Source organism: Orbicella franksi, chromosome 4 (genome assembly GCF_964199315.1).
Source record: "Orbicella franksi chromosome 4, jaOrbFran1.1, whole genome shotgun sequence".
Classification (NCBI taxonomy): domain Eukaryota; kingdom Metazoa; phylum Cnidaria; class Anthozoa; order Scleractinia; family Merulinidae; genus Orbicella; species Orbicella franksi.
In genome coordinates this window covers 16,867,799-16,889,071 of record NC_138148.1, presented here as the reverse complement: position 1 = coordinate 16,889,071, position 21,273 = coordinate 16,867,799, and the positions used below count along the sequence as shown (strand labels likewise).

The 21,273-nt window shown below is 38.5% G+C and overlaps 1 long non-coding RNA gene and 1 pseudogene across 2 annotated transcripts in view; both read right to left on the bottom strand.

The window, feature by feature from the left end:
• Window positions 1–7,276: 7,276 nt before the first annotated feature.
• On the bottom strand, window positions 7,277–17,994 carry LOC145484823 (uncharacterized; annotated as a pseudogene). Its single transcript, XR_014049075.1, has 4 exons — window positions 16,451–17,994; window positions 13,063–13,335; window positions 12,834–12,948; window positions 7,277–7,701 (listed from the first exon to the last, which is right to left on the bottom strand). The product of XR_014049075.1 is annotated as an uncharacterized LOC145484823 (transcript).
• A 119-nt stretch (window positions 17,995–18,113) lies between these two features.
• The window catches only part of LOC145484897 (uncharacterized), a 37,299-nt gene continuing 34,139 nt past the window's right edge, over window positions 18,114–21,273 (bottom strand). Inside the window, exons 2-3 of the long non-coding RNA XR_014049100.1 lie at window positions 20,477–20,519; window positions 18,114–20,227 (exon numbers count right to left, since the gene is read on the bottom strand). This is a non-coding gene — a long non-coding RNA (uncharacterized LOC145484897). The remainder of the gene's footprint in view (window positions 20,228–20,476; window positions 20,520–21,273) is intronic.

Here is a 21,273-nt window from a genome sequence, read left to right as displayed (position 1 = left end):
GTTTGATGAAGTGCACTTCTTCCTTTCTCAGATGCGTAAAACCAATAAAAGCTGACGTTGCATATTAATGAAGAAAATTAAGTATGGCATGACCATGTAGGAAATTGTGATTGGTAGAACTAGGTGGCAGGCGAAGATGCGTGTTTGAATCTTTCACATGCACAGCACTCTCTTTTATAAACCCGGCACACGTGGTGACATAATCATAACGATTTATTTTTTTTGTAACTGGGCGGCATAAAGCCGTAGTGCAATGCCTCGTCCCTAAAAACAATAAATGAAAAGACCTAAAACCGCCCAAGTGAGAGGGCCCCCTCTAAACGAGGCGAGCCTGCCAACTCCGCCGGGAAGTCGAAATCCGCCTCACCACTAAAAACAATGAATGAAAAATTCAAAACAAAAAATACAATAACTAAAAGAAAAGAACAATTTCAACTATTTACGGTTAGCACAGAATGCCATCGAACAGCAGTGCAGTGCAACCAACAAAGGCGACCGCATGCTAGAAAAAACTGAACTAGAAATATTTACATATTGAAAGCGAAGGAGGAATTCCTGATTCAACAGATAAACGCCATTTGCGCCCCACTGACGAAAAAAATAACGGCGCCTATGGTTAGAGCGAAACCTCTTAAAGAAGGGAGTTAGGTGAAAACGAACACGAACCTTCAGGCGCGCCAGAAGACCAGTAGCGCTTGGAGCAACAGAACTAAAGTGAAAATCATTTCGCTGGGACCAAATCCAGTATTTCAGCACAAAGAGAAGATAAGTGAAAACCCTGAGAACAACGACAATTTCATCAGAACTAAAACTAAACCCTTCGTCATCTGACGAAGAGAAATAGATGACGCCGGTGGAGCCGCAAGAAACAATTGGGACTGGATCCAGTCAATGCCACTCTTAGCAAAAAGGCAAGGAAAAAAGAGGTGCTCCGCTGATTCCATGGGAACGTTGCAAAAGCACACAGTAGAAATGGCGTATCCGAAAGACGACAAACGTTCAGCCGTATACAATGCCCCGTAAGCTATCTTCCAGGATAGATCGATAACCGTTCGGTCAAGGGGCATGTAGAAAATTTGAGATCACGTGGCAGGCCAATAGGCCTCCAGGCGTCGAAGACAGTCCGATAAAAAGGAGACAAAAGCGCTAAGGAGAAAAGGGAAACGGACTCAAGAATGATCGGAAGGTCAATACCAAAACGATCGAAAAGCCAATAAGTCAGTAATGAGATCCAGCCACCCTGGAACTCCTGAGAGCGCTTCACCCACTGCACCAAAAGGGCTTGAACTTTGAATTTGACAGATACAACAGAGAAGCCGCCAGAATCTTTCTTTTGAAAAACAACATCACGTCGGACTAAGTTTTTTTTTACCAGCCCAAAAGAATTTAAAAACAAGTGAGTTGAGCTTCGAAAGTACCCAACGGGGCATATGTACAAGGAACGCAACATACCAAGTACGAGAGAGAGCCAAGGCATTTGCAACAATGGCTCTGCCACTATACGACAGTGAGCGCATCTTCCAAGAAGTCAAACATTTCGAGACAGCGTCGATTCGAGGATTCCAGTTGGCAGCATCTATGTCACCAAAGCCGATAAAGATTCAAAGAACCTTTACATATTGCATGACCAATCAATGGCGACCGGGAGATCTGAACGACCCCTCCAGAAGCCCAACCAAAGGCCCTTGCATTTACTCAGATTAACATTCAGAAGCTCTTTCAAAACGTTTTTAGGTATCGAAAATAGCCTTGATGCCAGAATCAGATATCACAATGGCAGAAGTGTCAACCGCATAAAGGGAGACAACAGGCAAAGATACAGTAGAGTTTGGGAGCCTGATACCAACAAGATCAGGATGAGCTCTGAGATTACAAGTAAAACCTCCATAGTAAGCACATAAAGAAGAGGCGACAGAGGAAATCCCTGTCTCACACCACGGGTAGGATAAAAAACAGGAGATGAGTAGCCATTAACAAGAATCGAACACCTCGCCTTAGAATAAAGAAGACGGACCCACCTAATGAAGGAAGGGCCAAAACCCATCTTTTCAAGGGTAGCAAACAAACCCTCCATTCAACTCGATCAAAAGCTTTCTCTAGGTCGAGAGAAAGGATGGCAGCCGGAATGTGAATTTCAGAAGACATTTTCGCCAATATAACGTTCTGGAATGTCGCATATCTGATCAGAATGAACCACGACATGAATGACTTGCAAAAGACGAGCAGCCAAGGTATGGGCACACAACTTAGTCATCTACCAGGCTCAGAGGTCGCGGTACCCTGAGCATGAGGACCTTGATTAGCATTACTATCAGTCTCATCACCAGGGTTGGCACCATTTGAAGGGCCCGCCGATAGAGGATCTTGGACATCAGCGGGCATAGTGCCTCAGGCATTAGTACAGTGACGAGCAAGATAACCCGATTGACCACAGCGACGACACTTATCCTTATGAGGACATTCATTAGCTTTGTGACCCTAAGCGACAAAAGAATTTCAAATAATTGGTTGGTTTGGTTGGTCTTTGTAAAAAACCCTACAAATATCTCCATTAATTGAAACCAGTCAAGGGGGGCAGGGGTCCCCTCAATAGCAAGATAAGACGAATCTCCTTGACTTTCCCATAAGTTTTAAAAAGTGTCTCAATGGGAACAACATCCTCTTCATATGGGTAGTCAAAGAGGTGAACCATAGTTGAAGGGGGACACCATCCATTTGACACCACATATCGAAAAGGCGAACATCAGAAAAATTAAGTACTTTGAGAACAGTATCCTCAGAGTTATAGGTAACTCTAATGATATCAGGAAACTGCTGGACAGCCATGATACGAAGGCCTTCAAATTTTTTAACAATTTTCTCCAAAATTTCATCCCCGGATTTACCGAATAATTTACGGCCCACATGAGTAGGCACCTTAAGATACTAGGACAGGACGATCTAGGACGGCTACCGGATGTAAATTTATTCAAACGGGCATGCGCACGAGAACTCTCGACTAATCTCTCTGCCGTCCTCGTCTCGTCGAGGACTTTATTTCGCCCGACTAGCCGTCGTATCGAAAACGTGAGTATTTTGCACTTGTTTTGCCCCGCTAAATGTTCCAATCGACTTTATTTTGACTAATATTGATAGGAATGTTTATAAGGTTCGCATTTTTCGTGATTGTAGTGTAGAATACTACGCTGACATGCGAAAATGTGAATAAAAATATTCCTCGTCTATTCGTTTGTGTTTCAGTCACTGTTCAGTCGCTGTCACGAGTGTGCAAGCTCAATACAAACTGTATGCATTGAGAATACATCAGTGTAAGTACAGTCGATAAAATGTTGTAAGAATGAATGCCATAGAACATCTATCTAGCAAATAGAATACACATTTTCAAACTGATGTTTAGTTGTAGTTTTTTTATACTACCCGGAACTTGATGCAACGTTTGTTTTATTTTCATAATGTTTGTTACAATTACAGATGGAAATTGAATTGTTCACCAAAAGTCAGGATTCTTCGGCGACAGAATTCTCAAACGCTCCCGTGGTAAAAAGCCATCTGAAGCAGGTCGATCAGATTGTTCGTTTAATTTTTTCATGCGGAAATTCAGGTTTCTCTTTTAAAATATTGACTGATGTTTGCTTCGCTTGTAAAGAAAAATAAATTCAGCATCGCTGTTCACTATCGTTCAAGCTTAATAAGATGAGATTTCTACCATCTGTTTTATAGTGTAAAAGATGTTTGAATTATTGAAGTCGCCGTCCTTTGCGAAAATACACATCTTAAGCATTTTGTTCTTGGCGACACGACGGGACACGCGAAAGTTTCCCGCGTCCACTGCCGTTCCCGTCCTGGCCTTCCCTTCCTCTTATCTTAAGGTCGCTAATATTAACTGTCAGACGGTGCTCGCTCACCATGACGAGTAGGAATCAGAAAAAGAGGCGTGAAAAGCAAAGGCGGGAAATACGGAAAACCGAAAAAAAAGGAAAGGCCGAAAAGCTGAATAACCGAAAAGCCCAAAAGCCGAGAAGCCGAGAAGCCGAGAAGCGGAGAAGTCAAAAAGCGATAAACGCGAAGTTGAAAGGCCAAATAAAAGTAATACAAAATGCCGTTAGGCGTGCAAGAAGAAAAGAGCAAAAATTCAAAGGGCAAAGGTGAAAAGAAAAGGCGCGCAATTAGCAGCAGCAAAGCAAGAACAAAAGGCAAAATTAACACTAGCTTTGCATAACTAGATTACGCAACTAACAAAGGGCAAATGCAAAAGACGAAATGGAATATACAGGCGAAACGTTAAAAACGAAAAACGAAAGCTTCTTCACGAAAATATAGTGAAGAAAACAAGATATCCTAGAAATAAAAATCTAGGGTAGAGAAAAGCAATACAAAAACTCCAAACGTTCAACGAACGAAGAAAAAACTAAAGCCCAAGTGAGAAGGCCACGAGGACAAACACACATGTGGCACAAATAACAAACTAGTTGTTTACTGTCCAAAAGATCACAAAATCCCAGAAAAGAAATCTAGTAACGGAATCTTTCGCGAACAGGACTTCGAACGTTCAGCGAAAAAACGAGAAGCAAGGAAAAGCCGAAAACGTAGAAGTCGTACAAGACTTTCAGGTCACAGAATCAGTGAACACCAAAATTAAATATTCAAAAAAGCACTTGTGTTCGAAAGTATGCATGGAAGCACAAAAAAAATTGCGATGGCGTACCATTAACCAATGAGTTGCTGGGAAGAGAAAGATCTCTCTCCACTTCCAAAAGTGCTTGTGAGGTCGTTTCGTCAAAATCTTTGTCGTACTCCATCGTCAACTTGAGTTGTCATACTTGGATAAATTAAAAGCACATGATTAGAAGCTGTATCTTCAAAGTTTACATCAACATTCTTTTCTCACTCAAAAAGCTAAAGTCTTAAAACAAAATCGGGACGGATTGGTTACCGCCCAACACGCTAACTACTTAGCTTTGTCAACACTCACAAATACGTTCATTTTGAAAAACATGAAAAACACTTACTTTGTCTTGGATTAAAATGTATAACAAGAATTCAGCATAAGTCGGTCCCAAGTTAAAGTGAATTCTATCAAGACCATTTGACTAATAAACGGGTATTCAAAAAACAATAGACAATGTCACGTGGTTAACAACAAATGAGAAGATGGGGGATAGGGGTTACGCGTTGTCACGTGATTAAGAACCAATGGGAAGACGGGGGATAAGGGGTATATCCCACAGTAATGTCATTAAATTGTTATAAGCAAAACAAAGAGTCTGAGTGTTTGTAACGTTTATTGAATAATAACTCCAAAGAAAGAATTGATTATAATTTTAACTCTTCAAGTCTTGACCATCGGTATTCCACAAAGTGTTGGGAACTAAACTCGTTTCCAGTTTCACAAACTCTTGCATTGGTCCCAGGCCCCAAAACGCACGATATTCTGTCCTAGTTTTCCGTTCCTTGTTCTTGGCATAATAACTTCTCCAATATTCGTTGATCCGTTCCCTGTTGTTTTTACAGTATTGTCTTCGGTAATTTCTGATTTGCTCCTTTTTCTGTTGACAATAGGCTCTCTGGCTGCTGGCGAGTCGTTTTATCTACATGATCTAATCTCATGATCAACGTAGTTAACGCAAAACTAGTGCAACCATTTTTTTTTTTTAACAAACAACTTGTACAACAGGATGAAACTTTAATCATCGTAAAAGCAATGTGGCCTACGTGTTTCAAAAGAAACAGACGTAAATTTTCTCAAAAAGTCCTAAAGCGTCATATTGACGGTCTCGTTATCGACCAATACAAGACAGTTTTGTTGTTGTTGTTGTTGTTGTTGCTGTTGTTGCAAGGTATAGTTATAAGTTACAGACGAGTAAAATTTCAATATTTCAGGGGAAAATCAATTCTCGAAAATAGGGAGGCATTGTAGAAGCCACAAGGAAAGCACGTGCATTGCAAAATACAATACATCTTCTATTCATTACTAAGCATGCGACGAGACAGGCGCGAAAATGGTAAAATACAGGTCCACTACTGTAACCTTCAAGATAACGACCGAGAACGTGGGTATGGAGTTTGTAGGGTAAGGCATTAAGTAGGGAACTTCCGGATGATAGCAAAGGCCGGGATATCGCTAAACCAAAGTACAACCACTTGCATACAGCAAAACTGGGTTTAAACTGAGGCTGGGTACATGTCTTCTTTTAACAATATACGTTTGACTCAGTATATGGCTTTCTTTGCACAGGTAATTCGTAAATTACGAAGGAGCACAGAGCGGGGTTTCGGTTGAGTCACCCAGACGAAAAACAAATGTGTTGTGACTACGAGAGTACACACTGACTTGGAAAACGAAGAAAACCACCATATTGAAATGCATAAATTGCAAACTTTATTTTTTCTAAAGCTATAATTTCCTCGGTGATGCCTTAGACGTTTACTGTTAAACTGACGTGTTTTTTCGTGTAATCTATAATTCGTATTTCGTATCCTTGTCATGTAGTCACTTGTTAAGTAATCATGCTAAATAAAAAAGCATGAAAAACACTATTAGTTTTCATTAAAAATTTCTTATTAAATTAGAAATGGATTGGCTTTGGTTTTTTCTTCTGCAATTTAAGTGAAGAAACGTATATTTGCATTACAATCTTAAAGTGGCCATAGCCTTTTTTCTTTTACTATTTCTCTTGAATATCGACTTCGCCCAAGGACTTCTGCGAAAAAAACTTTCGATTTGACTAAACTGCAATTTTAAATAAACTTTGGGAAACCTTCAGTTTGGCTCTAAGTACGTCTCATGAACTCGTCAGGGCGTAGGTGTGCCACCTAAATATAGACTTAAAAATATCTTAAGAAAATTGCTTTTTGTTCATACTGACGCATTTTTTTTTCCCTGAGGAGTTCTTTGGGCGTAATTTTCAAACAAGTGAAACTAATTAAAGTTGTATTTTATCGCAAACTGAAGAAAAGAGGAAATAAGGAAATCAAACAAATTAACCTGATAATTTGAAACTAGCTCCTTAACTTATCGCATCAAGCGCACAGCTGTACCATTTGAAGCTCTTAAGAAGTAGCAGTGTAGATTCTTTGGTTCAATTCAGCTTGAAATTTTAATACAGAAACAGCATCGTTTCTTTTTGAGTCTCACTACGTGTCAACGTATTATTATTATTACTACTATTATTATGATTATTATTATTATTATTATTATTATTTGTATGAAAATTAAAATTTCATATAGGAATAATAAAATAAACTCTCAAAAAATCTTAGATGGAGGTGACAACAAGTGAATGTGGTTTTATACTTAATGCAAGTAGTTCGCTTCAAAATGGCTACTTTTCAAGTTGGATTTTATTGTGTCAGGCCCTAAAAAAAATTTGTTCTTTTTGGACGAAAAAAATATTCCTTGATAACGTAACCCCAGAGCGATCTATAACCCTCTAGCCCGAGTTTGAGCAGTTTAGATCTTACAAAGTTTTAACCCTGTTGAGCGGTTTTGTTTGATTCTTGCAGACATATCACTCTGAAGTGTTTAGTTGATCACAAAACCAATCTAATACTTACCACAATCTTACCAGTTTTCCGTGTAGATAGCGTCCAGTGAACACCACAACCTGTGGTGATCAACAGTAGTACAAGAGTGGTATGTCACTCCTCTGTAACTGAAAGGTATGATGCAGCATTGGCCACCCGTTGTTTTTAAGAAACATTCTAATCCACAAAAGAAAGGAACAATTAAAAAAACAACGCTAACTCAAAATTTTATATATAGTAAGTAAGTAAGTAAGTAAGTAAGTAAGTAAGTAAGTAAAGGCTTTATTTAAAGAGGGTAGCACTAAAATAGTATAAAAATACTAACAAACCAGTGGTCCTCTAAAAATTATGTACAATACGGATGTTAAAACTATGGCATAACTATAAGATAATATAACGAATAAAAATACAAGAGATAAGAGATAAAATCAATTAAAAGTACAAAAAGTATAACTAAATCACAGAATAAAATGATTTAAAAGCTGCTGTTCTTGAAAAATTCTTTTCCAAAGAGAGTTCCTAAAAGAATTAAGCGACGCTATTTTCCGCATTGATAGCGGTAAGCTGTTCTAGGCTTGACAGGCCGTCACAGTAAATGTTCTTCCTCCTTCAGTTTTACGTTTGATAACAGGGCGAGCAATATTGAAGTTGGTATACCTAGACTACCGTGAATGAGTGTCGCCAGTAAGCTTAAGTAAACTTTTAAGATAGGTTGGTACATGCCCCTGTAAACGCTTGTATATGACACAGCATTTAGTTAGTTTAGCCTGTTCGAAAAATGGTATCCAGTTTAGTTTATTGAACAGTTTGACAGAGTCAAACAGTAATGGTAAGCGCTTTTGTCTTGCTCTCATTGAGAGGAAGTTTATTAGCTGTTGCCCATTGGTCGACCGCAGAAATTGCTGTAGTCAGTGAACTTTGTAAAACACCAACGGAATCCGGCAAAGTTAGCAGCGCAGGTTAACGTCGTGTCGTCTGTGTATGTTAAAGATAAAGAGCTTTTCCATAACATACCAAAAAAAAGCTGGATATATTTGGGTATAGCAGCGTTTGAGATCTTCAAAGTTTCCTTCCTCTTGCCACACGCTTGCGAGGATTTCGCTGGGTGAGCGGTCTATCACGGCCGGAAAGTATTAACACTTTGAGAGTTTGAGTCTCGCCTGAATTGCAAGCAACACTTGATATTTCATCAAGGCAATAAGTGTTTGTGTTAAAATCCACTAAATCGTCGGCTGTCAATGAAAAACAGCGCTGGCCGATGCGTGTTTCGTAGCTAAACATGATAAATTGGACCACTTTCGTGTAAAAACGTACATCGAACTCAAACAATATCTCCAGTTTTGAAATAAGTTTAAGAATGATAAATGCTTGATAACATATTAAAAGGTCAGCTGGAAATATGTGAAAACGGCATAAATAATCAGTAAAGTTACGGTAGCGCTTTCTTTAATCAACCCGAATATAAACGACTTCCGTTTTGTTGATTAAGTTCTCAAAACTTCTTTTCTATTTCATTTTCGAAGTATGGAATTTAACTATGTTGAAGAAACAGGATCATTTTAGTAGCCTTTTAGCGTTGGCAAAAATCTCAGCACAAAGATAGCGAAAAAAATATATTTCAATTTTCTCAGTCTTGAAAGTGCACGCTGCAATATGCAAATGTACGGGTCAGACTTTCATTTCAAAAACTTATGGAAACGCGCTAAACAAGCAGAAATAATACGAAACTATCGGAATTAAATTTAGTTATGATTAGGCATTGTTCTGAGAAACTCACAAATTAACTTAATTTAACAAATCGAATGTGACCACTGTGATAAGAGAACAGAAAACATTAAACCTCATTCGATTTGTTTTTACCACAATATCAACGTCAAGGAAAATGTTTTTTCAGAGCGCGAGCATTCTCGTCCCCAGAGCCTCCGTTTCTTTTGGTCACATGGTCGGAGAAACGGAGGGCTCTGGTAGCAGCCATTACCGGATGCCCGTAAATCACGGACATCCAGTAACGCATGCGTAATTTTGGCCTGCATATCTGCTCATGCTCAGAAACTAATCCTGAGGGAGGGGAGAATAGAGTGTATTCTTCAGATGTAAACAGATCGGAACGTTGACATGTGTTTTCACTTCGCTGAAGTTAGGTGATTTAGAGTTAAAAAGAGAGTAGAAAGCGGCCTTAAATGCCGTCGCCGCTTCAAACACGATTGCCAGCTTGTGTAATATTTTAACAAGGGGTTTCGCGGTGCATTTTGCGGTGGACCGTCTAGAAAAATTCAGTTGAAAGAGCGAGGTGAAGTTGTTAAAGCTTTCAAGCAAAGAAATCAGGATACGACATGTATTGCGTCTATCGATGACACGGCAAAATTTGTTTATGGACACACGGAAGCGTTTGTGGAAATCAGCCGTGGAAATTGCATCACTGACCAGAGGATTTAAATATAAGCCGTGCTGATAGATGAAGGGAAAATTTTTTAATGGTAAGAACTATTTACTTCCTGGTTAGTTTACATAGGTTTGTAAGCTGCAGCAGAATTAAAATTTGTTGAACTCAGGAAAGTTTTGTTGTATTGGAGTTTTGCTCATGTTTCCTTGCAAGGAATGTAATAAAGGTGCTCACTTTCATATGATCTTTCGTGTCCTCATTTTTTCAAGTAACCACAGTCTATTCTATTTTTTTTTTTTTTTTTACAAAAAAGGGTCTTACACAATCAACAGATCATTAAACTGTCAAATTAAATCGATCAATCAACTTTTATTGTGCATTTTTTACAGAATTAATTTACATCAGTTTTATAATTAAATAAATATGAGAAAAGAAATCTATTTTGCACATGGCTATGGAAAGAATAAAAAAAATATGTGTGGTAACCAGGGTATAGGGTAGCAATTGGCTTTTGAAGGAGTTACTAACATGTTGAGAAAAACGCAGAGAATAAAATAAAAGTCCTATGCCAGTTGTTATCGAGTAATTATATATGTGTGTTGGGGGCTAGCTTCCATAATGGCTCTGCAGCAATTTTTATTAGCTTATTTGGAACATCTAATGATGATTTTTGTGCATTCAGGCTTGGGAAAAGCCTGCAGACATTACAAAACTAGATATAGGGCTATTCCCACCATTTTGTCCCCCACCCCCCACTGCTTTTGTTGATATCATTGTTTTTGTTCATTTTATACCTTTCAACCAGCTTATATAAAGCTTAATCTTTTGGGTGCTTTCAACAACAACAACAACAATTAATTTCAGTATTCCCATATGAGTACATGGTGTTACCAAAAATATAATACAGCCATAATGATGTAACTATAACATTAGTATTTAGCATTGGTATACATGTAGAGGTGCCAGATGTGAAGAGAGTGATTCATATTGGTGTGCCTCAATGTACATTATGGAAGATGTTTTTTTAGGAAACTGCATGAACAAAATGAATGGGAAATAATGCAATGTTATTGCTCTTTTACAATTCGTGTTACTTCATGGTAATAAGTCTCTTCAGCCTGTTATACAACCATGTACAACAACAAATCTCGAACACATACTTTCTATGCCTTGTGGTTGATCAGAAAATCAACCACACAGCTTTACTATTTACCATGGTTCTATCTCCATCTCCTTTTTCTTCAGTATTATTTATTGAACTGCAAGAGCAACATTCTTATTTGAATTATCCACAAATGGCCATCCTTCGAGGAATTTATGTAGCACTATTATGGTCTGAAAATTAACAAAGAATAGTAAATAATGGCAGGAAATAAATAATCTTTCAAGGGCTAACAAAAAGATGTATGGGTTATTGACCAAGTGTGAGGTCAAGATGGCTGGATATTGGCCAAGTTCTTTTTTTGCGTGTTTATGGACCGAAACGGAGTCGAGGTCCATAAACACACAAAAAAAGAACGAGGCCAATATCCAGCCATATTGGCCGAGCAAGCTTGGTCAATAAAGGATTTATTATATGGCTTTCAGGGAAATTTTTCTTGCGGGACACGGCGGGTAATCCCGAGCGGGCAAGATAGCTCCATCTTGCCCTCTCGGGTAACCAATCACAGTGCAGGATTTGATTCATCTTGCCCGCTCACGGAGCTAGCCATATAATAATATGATATTTTTCTTATGGGGATATTAATGTAACTCTGTACACCTATAATGCTTGATTTGTCTTTAGTAGAGATAATTTCCAAATTTTGGCAATTTCATATCAATACATTTTGGACAGCTAGAATCTGATCTGCTTGATCTTTCAGAGAGAGAAAAACACACTCACCTTCGGATTTCCAGTGCCACATTTGCTTAGCAAGAGTGATATTTCTTCGTCTTTTCACCTGGCTCTAAGTTTCCTTTTGAGCTTTTCATAAAGGAAGACAAACGTTTCTTGAAACCCACTGCCGATTCGAACTTAATCTTATGATTTCTTGGGGTATGGTCAGCGACAAAGTAATCTTCCCACTTTCTCGGCTGCTACAACAAAGGACGATGATTACGATCGAGAATGACATCGTTGCAGACGACGTACTTCTCCGGTTACGTGGAAACTTTAACGATTCCTTCGGATCGATCGGGAAAGGTCACCATTTGTTTTGCGTTTTTTTTTTTTTCTTTTTTCGTAAAGCGCGCCTGTGTCAACTAAGCGAAGGTGCCGGAAGTAAAATGGAATGCGTAGAGCTTTGTAATTTTCATTTCTGCTGCGCATTCATTTTTTGTCAGCCAATGAAAAAATGCGAATATTTGGTGCGTCCAGAGCTACTTGTCAACGACATTTTAAGACGAGTAACACTGGGGACGAGAATGGAGCGTGAGCTGAAAAAGGCATTGCGTGACACATTGACGAGAGCAGCATTGTCTAGACTCTTATCGACGACGACAAATTAACCAATCAGATCGCGAGATTAGTAGCAATTGTGGTAAAAACCAGAGTAGAGAGTTTTCTTAGATAAGCTTTATTCGTAAGTCAGAAGAAATGGAAAAGCTTACGCGTAGGTCCTGGCTTACTCATTCACAGCGCGAAATTTATAGTCCTGAAAAACTCTCCTTTTCCCGTTTCCTCTAAACAAAACATGTACCAAAAAGGTAGCTGATTCATTTAGAAGGGAGTTTCGTGGAATGTCTTTAGAAATCTAAGCTCGAGTATAAGTGAACAGGATCTGCTCGTTTTAGTACAAATACCCAGTCTACTGCATCACACCTTTTGCTCGGACTGCCTCGTTTCACCGCCAGGCCTTTTTCCGCCCTGGTATGAACGTTACCACCTTAAAGTAACTCAAAGAAAGCAAAAATCTTATATTAAGTTTAAACATTGGCAGTATACCTTTCTCACAATATTCACCATTGAATCCTTTGTCACAATGGCATTCAAAGGTGTCATGCTTGTAATTCGTCACACAAGTACTTCCGTTTCGACACGGCATGGAAGAACAAGGTGACTAAAATAAGAAGAAATAATTCATGGTTATACAAGGAACTTTGTTTCATGATTTGGAGTAAAGTTGGAATACCAATGTGTTAAAGAAATGTGGATATCAGAAACCAGGTCTTACCATAGTGAAAAAGTGATGCGAAGTCACGTTTTCATTGTACTCTCTGAAGTCTCTGTACTTATCACAAGACAACAGATCGCACCAAAGTTTTCCACCCTCTCCTTTGGAGGAAGCGAAGTTAAAAGAAAAGCACCTAGGATTGCTGAGGCATTCAAAGATGCAGTCAAAGATGTCGTACACGGTGGATGTTCCAACTCGAGTCACATTCAGGTAATGGAACTCGTTTAACAGTTTGACTGAGAGAACTGACATCTTGTTGCAGGAGATTTTCTTCTGGGGAGAGAACAATAATATATGAGCCTTACTACCAGCAAACAAGCGAATTAGAGCTCACATCACGTTCTTTGCTTTATTGCTAAAAGCATGCTATCAGCTCCTGCGCGCCATTGTAAAGATTATTATAATCGCAAATTACTTGAGTAATTAGTCTATCAATCATCAAAATTTAGACCCTAGTAAAGCTTTCAGGAATGTAAAGAACTCCATCTTCCTGTTGAATTATAAAACATACCATGGTAAAATAGGAATTAGTTAGGTCTTGACAACAAACTATGGAACTTAATTATTTTAAGAGATAACTAGGTGGACAAAAGAGGACCCGGTTGCCCTTGGTTGTCGAAGAAGGAAGGTCCTTGAGATGCAGAAAGCTTGATCGATCGATATTAAATTCTTTTCATAAGGATTGTGAAAAATCATAACTGCTATGAAATGTCTTGGTTAACATGTAACAATATTTTAATCATCCGTGTTAACTTTGCGTCCATTTAAAAATGTGTGTTTTGTACGTGTGAGTTTTAGCTATTTTCATTTATCCGGGATTCACTGTTTTTTGGGTTACAAAATTAAACATACCTTTTTTTGCGGTTAGTTAGTAAAAATATAGCCAAAAAAAACTATTGTCGTTAATTAATGGTATTATGATTCGACTTGGCCGAATTGATGCCTGATATCCTTCGCTTTAAAACTTCACCCAATTGTATATCTGTCTTTCTGTCTCTTTGTCTGTTTGTCTGTCAGAGTGTTTTAATTATACCCGAAGCGCTGGCCGCTTTAAGAACTTCTGCTATGGCGCGTTTCGAGACATTCAGTTTAAATTAAATTTCCTGGCACTTCGTGTTCGTCCGAGACGAAAGAAAAGTTACATGGAAACTAAGGGAAGTCTTTAACTTGTAAGCGGTTGTGGAATAATAGCCCCACTGGAAGAATCCAGGCAGGTGAACGGGAACAAGTTAGAACTTCTTTGAATGTAGTTTTCATTGAAAAACGAGACTTTGTTTTGCATACAGGTGACTTTGCTCGATAGCGTCGATTGTCGAAGTTGCTTTAAATCATCACATTGTTCCTCCTGAAAAAGGCAAGATGCAGTTCAGCATAGAGACTGACACTTATTTAATTTTCCGATCCAACAGAAAGAAATGGTAGTGACGATCGATCCGTAGCACGAGAAAAGTCCATGAATTGTTGTAACCTTTCAATAAAAAAAAAAAAAAGAACATATGCTTGTGGTTTTCATTTGCGAAACAGTTCCGTGACAATTTTTAACTCGTTGGAGAATAAACATTTTCCAGTTGCGCAGGCTCAACTCAGCCAATAATTGTCACCGTTAGCAGATAATGATTTCGATCACCGATGGTAATTTATACAAAGAGCTGCTTCTAGTGTTGTGGCTGGTTAGTTAAATAAAACAACATAAATGTCTTTATAAACAAATGATAATTCATTAAATATGAAGAGGTATACCATTATATAACCAATTTTAGTGAAAATGTGTTGTTAATATGCAGTAATGAAGTGCCTGAGGTGATAATTATAAATTTCTGTTCTTCAGCTTATCTCAATAGGCGAGAAGCAAAATGTAGCGCCACGTAATTGCCCCTTGGCCACACCTGAAAATACGAAGAAGTTGCATTTATCAGGACGTTGCTTAATACGGCTGATAGGCATTTTTATTCCCTTGTAAGTTTAGTTTTCGAGTCTGGCGAGGAAGACAGCTTCTGTTATTACACGAAATTCTTTCACAACGTTCTTTCAACGGTATAATAAAGTGATTTAACTGTATTTTATTTTCGATCAAAATGCAAAAAGTGAAATGTTTAGCAGTAAATTTTAGCCTTGTTTTATATCCTTAGCTCGCTCAATATAGCTGTCAATGGAAAGCGGAAGTTTTCCTTATACAGGTGACTTCCATTGATAACGTTGGTTGTCGAAGTTGCCTCAGAGCATCACATGCGTCCTCTGTTCCTCCTCTGAACGGCCGGGACGCGTTTTAGTTTAGGTCGACACTTAATTTACCTTCTTCTAAGCCGAGAGAACAACAGTGTACAATACTAAAAAAGAGAGGTCCTCAATTTATTTTGCAGTAGTTACTTTGTAGTCTGAGAGCAAGGCTTGTTGGCAGACAAGTCACATTAGCTCCAAGCAAACAGAACATTGATGTGTGACATGGTACGCTCTGCCTAACGTATCTACGTTATTTTTGGCTCGTGAAAGCTGATAGGGTATTAAAAGAGGAGTCATTCGACCACATGACCAAGGTTGTTTTATTAAAGTTACCGTAAACCTTCGCGGGTTTCCTTAGCGAAAAAAATATTACCGCGCTGTCTTAAAGACAACCACTACAAATTATAAACCGTGTGGGGGATTTGCGTTTTTCAAAATTGATCTCCTGCAATGGCCTTCGTCGTAAACGTGTCGCTGTATTTTTGGACATCAAACTTGACAGAAATTTTCCAAAACAACCAATAGGAATATCGACAAACCCTCACACGGTTTTGATGATTGATGCCTCGCGAATGATATAATGCAGTAGCTTTGTTGATGTGGTCAAGTTTGATACCCGATAAATTCGCTCAATGGAACGTCGGTCGTTTCGCGCTTTTAGGTCGCGCTCGCCTTATGATTAAAAAAAATTTAGGCAAAACAATTTTTATCGAATAGAGCATTCTATAACCTTTGCATTAATATATAATTTGTCGTGGTTGTCTTTAAGACAGCGCGGTAATAGTTTTTTTCGCTAAGGACACCCGCGAAGGTTTACGGTAACCTTAAGAGAGCTATACTTTTGGCTTGCTCTTGAATTAGCGGGTTTCTTTGAACAAAAAAAACAGGATTGTTAATGTTCCTCTTAAGTTTACTTCATCTCCGGCTTCACGCTCTGATGACACGACTGATTAACGGAGCGCGGCGAGGGAGAAGTATAAAGGATTGATAATTTCTCTCGTTGAAGCTTCGTCACAATTAAGACAAAACAAAATATCCTCTCACTGAAAAGACATTTGTCTTTTGCCACTTCTATATAACTTTACTTTAAAGTGTACTGGACCCAGAACCTTTCTTCAAACATTAGAGTTTAACATTATCAAGCCATTATAAAGTTTTAGAATCTCACCTGAAGAGCAACTGGCCTTTGTTATCAGAGACGACAGCACGATGAAAACACAAAAAATGAAAACAGTAGGCATGATCGATCCCTAAAGCGAGCAAAATCGGTAAACTGCTGAGTTTGAAGAAAACCATACGTTTATGGTTTCGAGTTTCAAACAGATCAGTGTCAATTAATAAGTTTCCGCTTTCGTAGGTTTTACTTAGCCAATAGGGACTTTAAGATACGCTACGGCGAGGTGTTATTACGGCTACTTTAGCCGTGAGGGACTAAGTTGACAACGGTGTTTTACCCGCCAAACTCAAATGAATAAGATTTTTCTGTACGGCAACGGTATGTGCAGTCTCTACGTGTCTTTACAAAAATGACTACTTTCAAGGAAACCAGAGATTATTCTACTTTCATACGAAATAGGCTTGATTAATGACAATGATGTCGTTTTCCTGTATCCGTCTTACATTTCCCAGAACTCAGGTTTGCCTTTTAGAACTTGATAGAACCGCCTGTAATTCCAACCACACAAAAAAACATAAACTCTGATATAAAAGAGCTCGATTTCAACACGGACAGGTTGTTCGTACAACGATTACGTGATAAGCCCGAAAATACAAAACTGTCGATTATAATAAAATATATTTTGAACAGTGATAAACAGTTATAGCTCAGATTAGAACATACAAAGCTTTCTTATCTACGCCAACGGCTGTTCGGCCCGATACTAATATGACTGAATTGATCATCTCGCGGTAGGTATTAAAATCGTTCAGATTTTCTGTACAAACGAAAAGAAACAATGATCTTGGAACTGATTGTTATGATTGAGAACTTTAACTTCAAACTAGGCTGTTCAAACAGTGAAAAAAGCGTTAAAATGAGACGTAAACAGCAGGCTTCTACTCACGTAGTGAAGAGTACGTGAAACCAGGCACTTTCCCGTTGTAGAAAGCAAGGCTACGGCGGGAAAGCAGCACTGGTACGCGTGTCATGACATCACCGGAAGTGATCTTTACTATTTGCCCCCGTACTATAGCCTAGCCGTACCATATCTTAAAGTCCCTACTAATTATTATTTGGCTGATAACGTTTCGATTATCATTGGTAATTTAGACAAAGACCTGTCTAGTGTCGTGGCTGGTTAGTTTATAAACAGGTGAAAATTCATTAATTAGACGTCAACAGATGTACCCTCATATAACCAATTTTGGCTGAATGTGTTTCTAGTAATTTCTAGTCACAATCAAACAGTAGTTAATGCCTAAAAAGACTGTTTTCCGGGATGAAAAGCATATAGAATATCATGCTGTTGGAGTTTGGTTTGCGTGTTATATTTACAACTCCACCAAGAAGTAAAATCGATCCAAAATACCTTACTAATTAAAATCACATTCAACAAAGAGATGGGTCAGTGTTTGACTGCCACTGCAAAGGTAACATTTGTCCTTCTCTGTTATCATATCCCTAAAGAGTCTACTTTTTGTGCACAGAATGTTGTGGTTAACCTTAAATTGTAAAGCTGACCTTCTGACATCAAGAGTTAGTTTGAAAGGAAGCTCATAAATATGCGAAATTTTATCCGCAGAAAAACCTGCCTTTTCAAGCTTTTCCGCTGAGGTGAGCTTCTCAAAAATCTTTTTTGTCTTTTTTGTCTTTTTATTTTGTCTAAGCGTCTTACTTGAGATATTTTGTGTATCAATAATCTTATCTTCGCAGTCGTTAGTTTCATTCTCCTTGTAGCTATTCTTGAGTTTCTTTTTTCAGCTCGTGGAAATAGCGTTTAAAAGCCCTAGGTACTGCAAAAAGTGTGTTTTAATGCCGAAGGTATGCTGGAAAACATTAAATGTCATTAGATTTCCATCCTCAGTTATCAGATCTTTTATGTATTTAATACCGGCTTCACCACGATCGATAGAATACTGACTTTCCTGCAGTTGTAACAAGTTTATTATTCCAAATAATCTCATTTTCCACTTCATTCTTGCTTAAGGGAGTGTGAGCCACAATCCTCTGCCATATTTTTCGCGACCAACATCACAAACAGCATGCATCCATCAAATAAGTTGAGAGTTTTGAGACCTTAGCTCCACCAGCTTAGGCAGAATCTTAGTTCGCGTTGGCAGGGGCGTGAAGATCACAGATTTAATTCCACGCTGACTCTGAGCTGTGATCATTTTTCATAATTGCAGCAATAATTTGTAAATGAACTGGTTGTTAAGATCCTTAAAGAACTTTACTTGCAGTAAATTTGTCTGCCAAAAGGAAAATCAAGAGTTGGTTAACCATTTCTCGCACAAAATTGTGCCTAAAGACACGACTAACTCACTTAATTAGTCCCATCACCACTTTTATTTATTTCACAACAACTGTACTACATGCTTCTTCCTGGTTTGCAGTTAAAAATTTCTTAACAATTCGCTGTTAACCAATTTTCCCTTAACAAGAAGCAGGAAAAATAAACATGCATAGTATAGAGTATAGAGAGTTAGCGGTCTGGTTGATAACAATGAAGTTGGTATCTTGGCTGATCCTCATACCGAGACAAATCTTGTTGAAAGGCGTGCTCCAGTAGGTCGGAAGTTTGTTCTCCTGATCATCAAGCCCAGTTTTTCCTCCTGAAATGTTGAAGGCGGCCTTGTTGCTCCAGAGATTGGAGTCGTAATGAAAGGTTGGCTAAAGAAGAAACAAAACAGCATTTGGCAAAATAATAGGTTAAAGAGAGAAAGTATGATCAGATCAGACCATTCTTAGATATGAGATGTGACTGAATAAAACAAAAACTGGAGTTAATCTTCGTCGCCGGACGAAGACTAAGAGTCGAAGCTTCCCTGAATGACCTGCACCGTTTACAAAGATTTATATAATTGGCCAAACGAAACAATAGCTAAACAGAACAAACCGGCATGCCTATAGCCCTAAGAACAATACAGGTGAAGGTTAACCTGAACGAATCAAAATAGAGGCTTTAAAGAGGTGCGCGTCAACCGAACGTCGCCATCAGCCTTCTTTAGCCTTGTGTCTCTCCACTGTTATTTGCATTTACACGTAATTATATCAGATATTAATGATTGATCTAATAGAGAGAAAGCAATGGTACCTTAGTGCCATTAATTTTCATAATAATAAAGTGTATTATCGTTTGTTTCACGATGTAGTCACTTGAGATGTAGATCACGAGGCGATAAAGTCGACTGATTGCACGGTATCATTTATATCACAAAGGTCGGCTGTGATTGGTGCATTTCGATCCTCCTATTGTTCCATTGTTCCGACGAGTAACTGTTCCCTCAGTGGTCCGCTGTTGCACTGTTCTCCTGTTGTTGTGTTTTTTGATCGTGGGCATCCATGCTTCAGGAATTTCAATTCCACTATCCCTGTTGATGTTATTAGGGTGAAGTCTTATGTGAATAGCTTCCTTGATGTGACCCTACGTGTGTACCAGTGAGAATCTCGATCAATAAAGCCGATAAAGCAGCGCTACAAAAAATGGAGAACGACGCAGACCTGGCTGACCGCACGACACTTACACCAGTATCGCCTGAAGAAGACTAGCAGTAAGCAGTCGAAACGTCGCGATCTACATCTCAAGTGACTACATCGTGAGACAAACGATAATACACTTTATTATTGCCTCTACCACGATGAATAACAACAACCTTTTCCTCGGCATTAATTTTCATGACCAGCGTCCACCCACCTCCTCCGCATGCTCCAAGACCAGAGTTTGTCACGTGACAGTACACAGGAATGTTTTCAGAATCCGTTTGAATTAGGTATGCTTTGTTTTCTCTGATGGTAAAACAAGTATTTTTAGCAAAAGAAAAAAAATGATACCAAAATATGATTTCGAAGAGTTAGTTCATCTGCTGCTGCAAGTAGTTTTACCCTCTTTGTTTTGGGGTGACATTGTAAACACACTTTTTGGGTAATTTGCAATTGTTTGGCTATCTCTAAGTTATGTTTGGCTATCTCTAAGTTATGATCTTATGCAAAACTATGATAGCTAATGTTATAGAAAATTTGCATGGTATCACTCACTTGTGATTCGTGTAAACTTCCTTGCACTAGGAATATGACTGACCTGCCCAAAAAGGTATACAACAACATACATTGAGATGTAAAAACAAATGGGACAAAAAAATTTACCAGGAAATTGCTACCAGTTTTATTACTTTGACAACAATTCTCCTTTATTTCGGACTTGAGCTGTGCCAAGGTTGTCTCCATTGTTGTCACCAGAGTCGCTACTTTGCAGTTTGAATCGCCATCGACAGCTATGCTTGTAACCGCTACCAAAACGGATAACAGTGAAAGACATACCAAAATGGAGCGCATTGTCTCTAGTGATAAGTTCACGAGCTTCAAAACGACTTTAGTACCGACGCAGTAATAAATCGTTATGACTGTGTTTTCCATCGTGCGCTGGTTTTATGCAAGAGGGTGCTGTGAATGATCGACGCACGACATCTTCCCCTTTCATCTAGTTCCATCAATCAAAACTTCCCACATTATCATGCCAAGCTTAAAATTATCAGACATGGTTGATTTGTATAGTTTGGCTACTAAAGTGCGTTTTATGTATTTAGTGGTTTTCTTTCAGGTTTAGCTTATACAGATGGAACATAGCACAAAAAGGCAACAAAATGTCAACTTCAAGATGGCATATTAATAAAATAACGCATTAGCTAAAGCATAAATTTTTAGTCAGTTTTGCTTGCTCCATTAGAGTGCATTTTATTTAATAAATTGATTTTCTGTCTTTCCTGATGTTATCCAGCTAAAAACTATTGATATATCATCGGAGGATTGTTCCCGGCCTTTACAATTTTCACTGA